Source organism: Micropterus salmoides, unplaced genomic scaffold (genome assembly GCF_014851395.1).
Source record: "Micropterus salmoides isolate LMB-PRFRI ecotype aquatic unplaced genomic scaffold, ASM1485139v1 Ms_hic_scaffold_13, whole genome shotgun sequence".
Classification (NCBI taxonomy): domain Eukaryota; kingdom Metazoa; phylum Chordata; class Actinopteri; order Centrarchiformes; family Centrarchidae; genus Micropterus; species Micropterus salmoides.
In genome coordinates, this window is record NW_024040374.1 from 4,286,172 (window position 1) to 4,293,660 (window position 7,489).

Genomic DNA, 7,489 nt, shown 5'->3' on the forward strand with positions numbered 1-7,489 from the left:
GTAATACTGTGATAGTAATCAGTGTTTTCATTCAAGATATTTATCATGGTATGGCAGCTTCAGTGCTTAACAGTGTGGCCGCTAATTCAGGGGGATTGTAGGATTGATAACACTGATAACAACTGTGGAGGAGGATGAGGAAGGTAAGCTGCTTTGTCTACCCTTCAGTAAACACAGATCACATTTGCAGTCTCATATAGATAATGTGCTATTCTTCTGAACAAACATTCATTCTTTCATATGATGCTACAAGAACAGCGGGCTTAGAGTGCTTTGGTAAAGTTTAGTGGTAATTTAGTCATAACTGGAAATGCTAATTGTATTTAGTTACAGAAGTAAATTCATGTCAGAAAAGTTGCTGGCACAAATCCCTGGACAAGCTAAACAAAAAGAAATAGTTTAACACCAACTACAGTCAAAGTGCCCTTAGGTTAAGCACTGAACTTACAACTACCCCTGTTAAGACGTTCACTGGTGAACAAAACTGAACTGTAATAAACATTTGACAAAGAATTCCCACTGCAACCTCTGTTGTTGCTAATGTATTCTTTTTTAACATGCCTAGTATAAATTTTTAAAACATTAAAATGATAGCAAAAATAATTATGATCTGCAGAACAGTGGGTATCCATCTTCATAGTGACACATTTCAACAGCGCAGACATTATCAGTCAGTTCTCCTCCAGAAGAAAGCGGGGGGATTGAGAGGCCAGATATGGATAGACCAGTGTGCCTTTATGCCTAGAGTATGCTGCCATGGAGGAAGCCTATCATTGAAACTCAATGAACATATAGCTTGGAGATTTATCAGAAATGATATAGTGCTGTGAATGAGAAGGCTATGGCTTCTCCATTACCCATCCATCACCGATGATGTATTGCAGATAAACTACTAGGCAGCAACAAGCTCTTGCTGAGAGGCTGACCTCGTTGATGAAAGCAAAAACTCCCCCATGGCCATCCTAGCATACAGAGCCCCCTTTTTTCAATACAACAGCCAGAGCTTGTCTCTGTACAAGGGAACTCATATCAACACTAGTACTTCTTGGGGGTGGTGTGTGTGCACTGACAGAAAAGAACAAACACACAATTTGTCTTCAAACATGGGATAGAAAGTCCCCTCCTCGACATCAGTGCTTGAAGGCGAAGTCAAAAGGGTATACTCACACTGCGTAGCTGATTATGTGTCTTCACTAGCTTGTACTTCACCTGTTCAAATAGCACCTGGTTTTATTTCTCATTGACAGTGATGTACACTGCAGCTGAACCCGCATTTTGTGTTTTAAGGTAAATGTTTGATGGCCCCAAATCTAAGAATATTTGTCCCATGCAATGTTTAGTTTTGCACTTTAGTGGCACAAACAGCAACACGGGACAAATTTCAACCCAAGTCAGTCTATAAACATGGTTTACCAAAGACATCTTTCAAAAAACACCTATCTTAGCAATAATTTTGCATGATAAAATCCCGGCAATAACAGTCCTCTTCAGCTGAAATGCCCCAATTCAGTTTTTAGCCAATGTCACATGTTTCATTAAAGGGTCTCCAATAACATTTAATGAAGCATTACATAGCATTTTGTATGATAGGGTGAAAAGTGTTGTTCCAGATCTGTTGTTGCAGGTTGGACAGGATTTGAAAAGCCTTTCTTGTTTCTCACCATAAACAAAATTATGACCTGGCCTGTACTATGAGTTAAAGGCAGGGTAGGTAAGTTTGAGAAACTAGCAAGAAACTGCTGGATTTTTGAAAGTATCTAACAGAGAAACTCCCACCCCCTCCCTTCTAAGCTCCTTCCAAAGCCACGCCCCCAAAACACGTGAACGCGCGTTGCCGACTCTGCTGGAGGACGAGCACAGTGTGACGAGCGGAGAGCAGCGGCTCACATCAGACATAAGAAAACATTTAACTTTATCGTTATAAAACAAAACAACTAACCCCGTTGTTAGTACTATCTATCTAGCATGTTAATATTGGATAGGTTTAAAAAGACTGACTTTTATTCAGTAACGAGTTGGCTAGCTAACTGTTAGCAACAGGTAGCTGTGCTAACAGCTGCGGTAACATTGGGTAAAGCTAGAAACAGGCTGATACACAGTTTCCCTTTTCCATCAGTTACACTACATGAACATGAATTTCGTGTTAGACTCATAACATGTACGTTGTTTTGCATGTTAGAGCTTCCACTGTGACAGCATTATTGAATCTGATGAGGACTGCGCTCCGGAGCCAAGCACAGACCGGGACAGGCCCGGGATCGAAGCGAAGCAGAGGAGGGAGGGCTGTCAGGGTCCGAGGAAGAAGAGGCAGGACAGGGAAGAGGAGATAGAAGCCGTGCAGCACATATCTGCGTCGAGCTTCACACTCCAACAACAGCATACGAACAGGTATATATATTTTAATATTAGTCTATTGTCTCCCAGTGTACTTGTCTCAAAGTTTCTCTGGTGTTTCCCCCAAAGCCCTTTGGGTGTCAAAAATAAAGTGCTATGTAATCCGGCACTATTGTTATTACTTTTATTGTATTTTATTGTTATGATTGTTAACTGATTACAACAACTAACTACTCATCTGTGTTATGTACATTGACCTGGTGTGTAATGTGGACACAGAAGTCCTGTTAGATAACAACAAAGCCCTGTTCAATAAAAATATCTGATGATGTTGATGAATATTCTTTCCAATTACACAGATCTTTCCCATTTGGGGTTCTAACAACTATATATTCCTTTACAGACCAGAATCTGAGGACTGTGGACAACATCCATACTACAGTGTTTCCATGCACCACACATGGCTGATCTTCCAGACCCAGGACAGAGTAACAGACAGTTCAGTGGGGCAGCATACAGACAGTTTGTAGTGTGGCATTGTGGAGCACTTAGACACAGAGTCATGATACTGAGTTGCTGTTTCTGGAAGATATGCAACTGTTCTCCTGATCCATTAGGACAATACAGAGGTTTAATCCTAGCAGGGTGTAAGATGTAATGTCACCGACTGACACAGTGCTACACAAATAATTATATCCACTGTGTGGATGAATACCTGTACATTGTTTTTGTTTTATTCCCAGGAGGGTAGAGAAAACACAAAGATATTTTTCCCTGTTCTGGATAATCTTTTCATTCTTTTTTAAATAAAACATTGAAAATGATAAATGCCTTTTCTGTGCACTTGCAGCATAAACAATCAAGCAACTACATTTATGTCTTATGTCTCCAACAATGACATCCAAATATGGTATAACACCTGTTTATTGATATTAAATACTACTAAAACTATATCACAAATAGATCATTTTACAATTTTACAAGGTGTGTCCAGAGGTGTGTTGACTGATTATGAAAACAGTTCAGACTTTGCATGTAGCATCATATCGCTGCTGTCGAGATAATTAAATATCACAATCACCTCTCTGACATGATTACCACATGTCAAAACCAATCATATTACTTTTTGTTTTATATTTTGCTGTATCTAGCAACACAGTTGGGGCAGGGACACCTGACAGAACCCCATGTTGACGGGGATCATCAGGTCTCCTGGTTCTGCTTCTAGGCATCTTTTCAGTAGTAGATAACCATCAGAGGAGGAGGAGGAGGATGGCACTCTGGAGGTCTGTGATGTAACTGTAGTCCTTCTCCACCTTCAATGAGTACAATCTCCACTTCCTGGACTTTTTGTTGTACACCTTGCTGTACCTGATACTACAGAAAAGAGGATCAGCTTAGTGAAAAGTTTGTAATACCTGACATTATTCTCTTAGACAGTAGTTAGCATTTCCACATAAAATGCAATCAAAACAATAAATCAGCCATCTATCTGTATTCCTCATACTGTTTAATATTTTTTGATTCATCACTCATAAATGTATTGAGTAAAATGCATAGGAGTACTCATAATGCAACATGCTGAACTGTGTCATCAGCTTTTCTCCTGGCTGGACTGTGGACATGGTTGTTGTAATCCAGGCCAACCAGCATGGTCTGATCAGCCTATACTGGTGAGAAGTACAGCAGGGCTATGAAAGACTCCAAATCTGCAGGTGACCTGAGGGCACAGTAGAAATAAAATAAAAAGGATTTTTTTACTTCTGGTAAAATAAGTAATAGCATAACAGCACCAATTACAGTAAAAGGTTTTCACGCAGTAGGTTTAGCTACGAACAATATCAAACTATATTATAGGTAGCTTATATACCAGAAACACATATTTGGGGACCTTTAGCCATCACTGTTTATGTAACGTTATACTAACGTTGAAATAACTACAAACACACAGCTATGTCACCACATTTGTAAAAGTAACATACAGTCAAACAACGCTTGCAGGCACAAGATCATCACACAAACAGACAAGGTAAAGATAACGTTAAGTTAGGTGTAAACATAGTATAACAATAAACCTATATGGTGAATAACTAAACTGGCGCAGCCTACACTTACATTGTCTAACCTAATGTTAGCGTTGGAAAACACAGCTCGCGCTGCTGTTTTCCAGCTCACCTACAGCTGGATATAATTCATCGTCTCTACTCTGGCTCCTACACCAGTCTGCACTCGTAGCAACAGTTAGCTGTATGCTAAGTAGTACAAAATGATAAAAGACAGATTACCTGTCCAGCAGAAATAAAGCCACCACGGTGTCTCAGCCCCTTTGATGTTCCTCAGTTGTCACAATCGTTGAAAAGCCATGCAGATATCACCCACGGTCTGACCGCTGACCGGGTGCGCGCATGGGTAAGTAAGTAAGTAAGTAAAGTTTATTTATAAAGCGCTTTTCTCAGATAAAATCACAAAGTGCTGTACAAAAGAGTAAATAAAAACAAACAGTATAAAATGTATATAAATATATAAAATTAAAATGACACTAGTGAAAACCCATCAACCAAAAGCCTTCTTAAATAGACATGTTTTCAGATCCTTTTTAAAAGAGACAACAGTGTCTGCCAGACGCATGGACAGGGGCAGAGCGTTCCACAGTTTGGGAACAACAGACTGAAATGACATGTCCCCTCGGGTCTTAGGGACTGCAAATAGGTTCTGGGCCAGAGGACCGAAGAGTGCGGTCAGGGGAATACGGCTTCAACAGGTCCAGGATGTAATGTGGGGCCTGACCATTTAAGGCTCTGAAAGTCAGCACTAAAATCTTAAAATCAATCCTGAATTTTACAGGGAGCCAATGGAGGTCCAATAAGACTGGTGTAATATGAGATCTTCGAGCGGCACCTGTTAAGAGTCTAGCAGCAGAATTTTGAACAATTTGCAATTTGTTCAAAGCAGACTTATTCAGACAGGTAAAAACAGGGTTGCAGTAGTCGAGTCTTGTCGATATGAAAGCGTGAATTATCATTTCAAGATCCTTCTTTGACAACATTTTGCGAATTTTAGAGATGTTCCTAAGGTGATAAAAGCAATTTCGAACGAGCTGTTTTGAGTGTGTCTCCAGAGACATGGCCTGGTCAAACACAACCCCCAGGTTTCTGAGGTTGGATTTGACAGAAGGGCCCAGAGAGCCAAGGTGCTGTTTGATCAGCGGGATCTTATGGTTTGGGGCAAAAATCTGCGTTTCAGTCTTGTTTGAATTTATCTGCAAATAGTTTGTGGCTAGCCAGTCTTTGATGGAGGCCACACACTCTAGAAACAGAGGCAAACGATGAAACTCATCATCGTTAAAAGAACAATACAACTAAACATCATCAGCGTCGAAATGGTATGATACATCCTTGAAACAGCCAGTAATTTGACGTGGCAAAATGTACAGTAAAAACAAAATAGGGCCCAAAACTGAACCTTGAAACCTGAAGTCAAATCAAGAAGTACAAGTACAGTGTAGCGGCCAGAGTCTGCTGCCATCATCACATCGCTAGAGACTTTGATAAGAGCTGTTTCAGTAGAGTGTGATTTTCGAAAGCCAGATTGAAAAGTATCAAAAAAGTTGTGCTGCTCCATAAAGGAGGTCAGCTGGCATGCCACTACTTTTTCCAAAATTTTGGAGATAAATGGAAGTTTAGATATGGGCCTGTAGTTTTTAGGTTCTGAAGGGTCAAGATTGGGCTTTTTAAGGATCAGATTCACCACAGCGTGTTTGAAGCAGTTGGGAACTGAGCCAGATTTAAGTGACAGATTTATTATTTTTTCCACACAGGGGCCGACGATATCAAATATTTTCAAAAATAGATTCGTTGGGACAATGTCAGCAGGGCTTGAAGATGGTTTCATATTACTTTACTTGTTGTCTCCTGTAAGCTGACAGGAGTGAAGGACGACCAAGACGACACCGGTGAGGACTCAATAAAACAACCACGAATGAGTGGAGGATTAACACTGACTCTAATGTCATGCACTTTGTTCAAGAAAAACATCAAAAGTTGTTACAGTCCTCGTGTGTGTACACAGGGGTGCAGTAAGCTTTTTCAATGGTGTCAAGATTTGGGGATTTTTCTTATTTCCTGACACAAGATTAGAGAAATAAGCTGAGCAAACCTGCTTTATCAATTCATTTAGATCTAGCATCATGTCTTTTAAATGGAGTCTGTGTACCTCTAATTTAGTGGCTTTCCAATGGCGCTTAGTCCTCTGACATTTCCTCCTAACACTACAAATATTATCATTTATCCATGGAAAGGCCTTCTTCTGTGACCCTGAAATCTTTTTAACAGGTGCTACCAAATCCAAAACCGACAGACAGTGGTCGTTAAAACTTTGCACAAATAAATCAACATCATCACATTCAATAAAGGAGCGAGGTTCAAAAGAGGCAGAGAAATCCCTAAGTGTTGTCTCACTAATGATACCTTTTTGTGTTACAACATTACAGACGACAGGCATGGAGGTAAGTGACAAATTAAAAGAAACACAATAATGGTCACTAATTTGAGGATCTTCAACACTCAGATTATCAATGTTTAGGCCACAAGAAAAAACCAAGTCCAACATGTGGCCTTTTTTATGCGTGGGGCCAGAAACATGCTGTACAAAACTAAAGTCCATAATTGTCAACAGTTCAACTACAGTTGAACAAGAAAGGTCATCAATATGCAAATTAAAGTCCCCAAGGATTAAAACACGATCTAGTTTGATGATAGACGTTAACAACTCAGAGAAATCATCAAGAAATGTACGTGCAGGACCAGGGGGTCGGTAAACTAAAACACAGTAAAAGGGGTGTAGTTTCCCATGGGGGCAGCTCCTGCAGCAGCAGGGCTGGTAGCCATGGCAGCGAGGGAGAGTGACAGTCACCCAGCCAATCATTGCATTCGGTCCGAATGGAACGAGTAGCTGTGTTTACTGCAGCCCTGAGAGGACTCCAGACAGCCGTTTTTTATACTCTTTTTCAGTGTACCTAACTTTTTAATATACATTGGTGTATATAGACAGTTTTAACAAATATGACAAAAAGTGTTTTAGAAGCAACTTGCCTACTGTGCCTTTAACTCAGGGTTATCAAGCAAACTCAGGGTTGACAAACACTGTGTGCCTACAC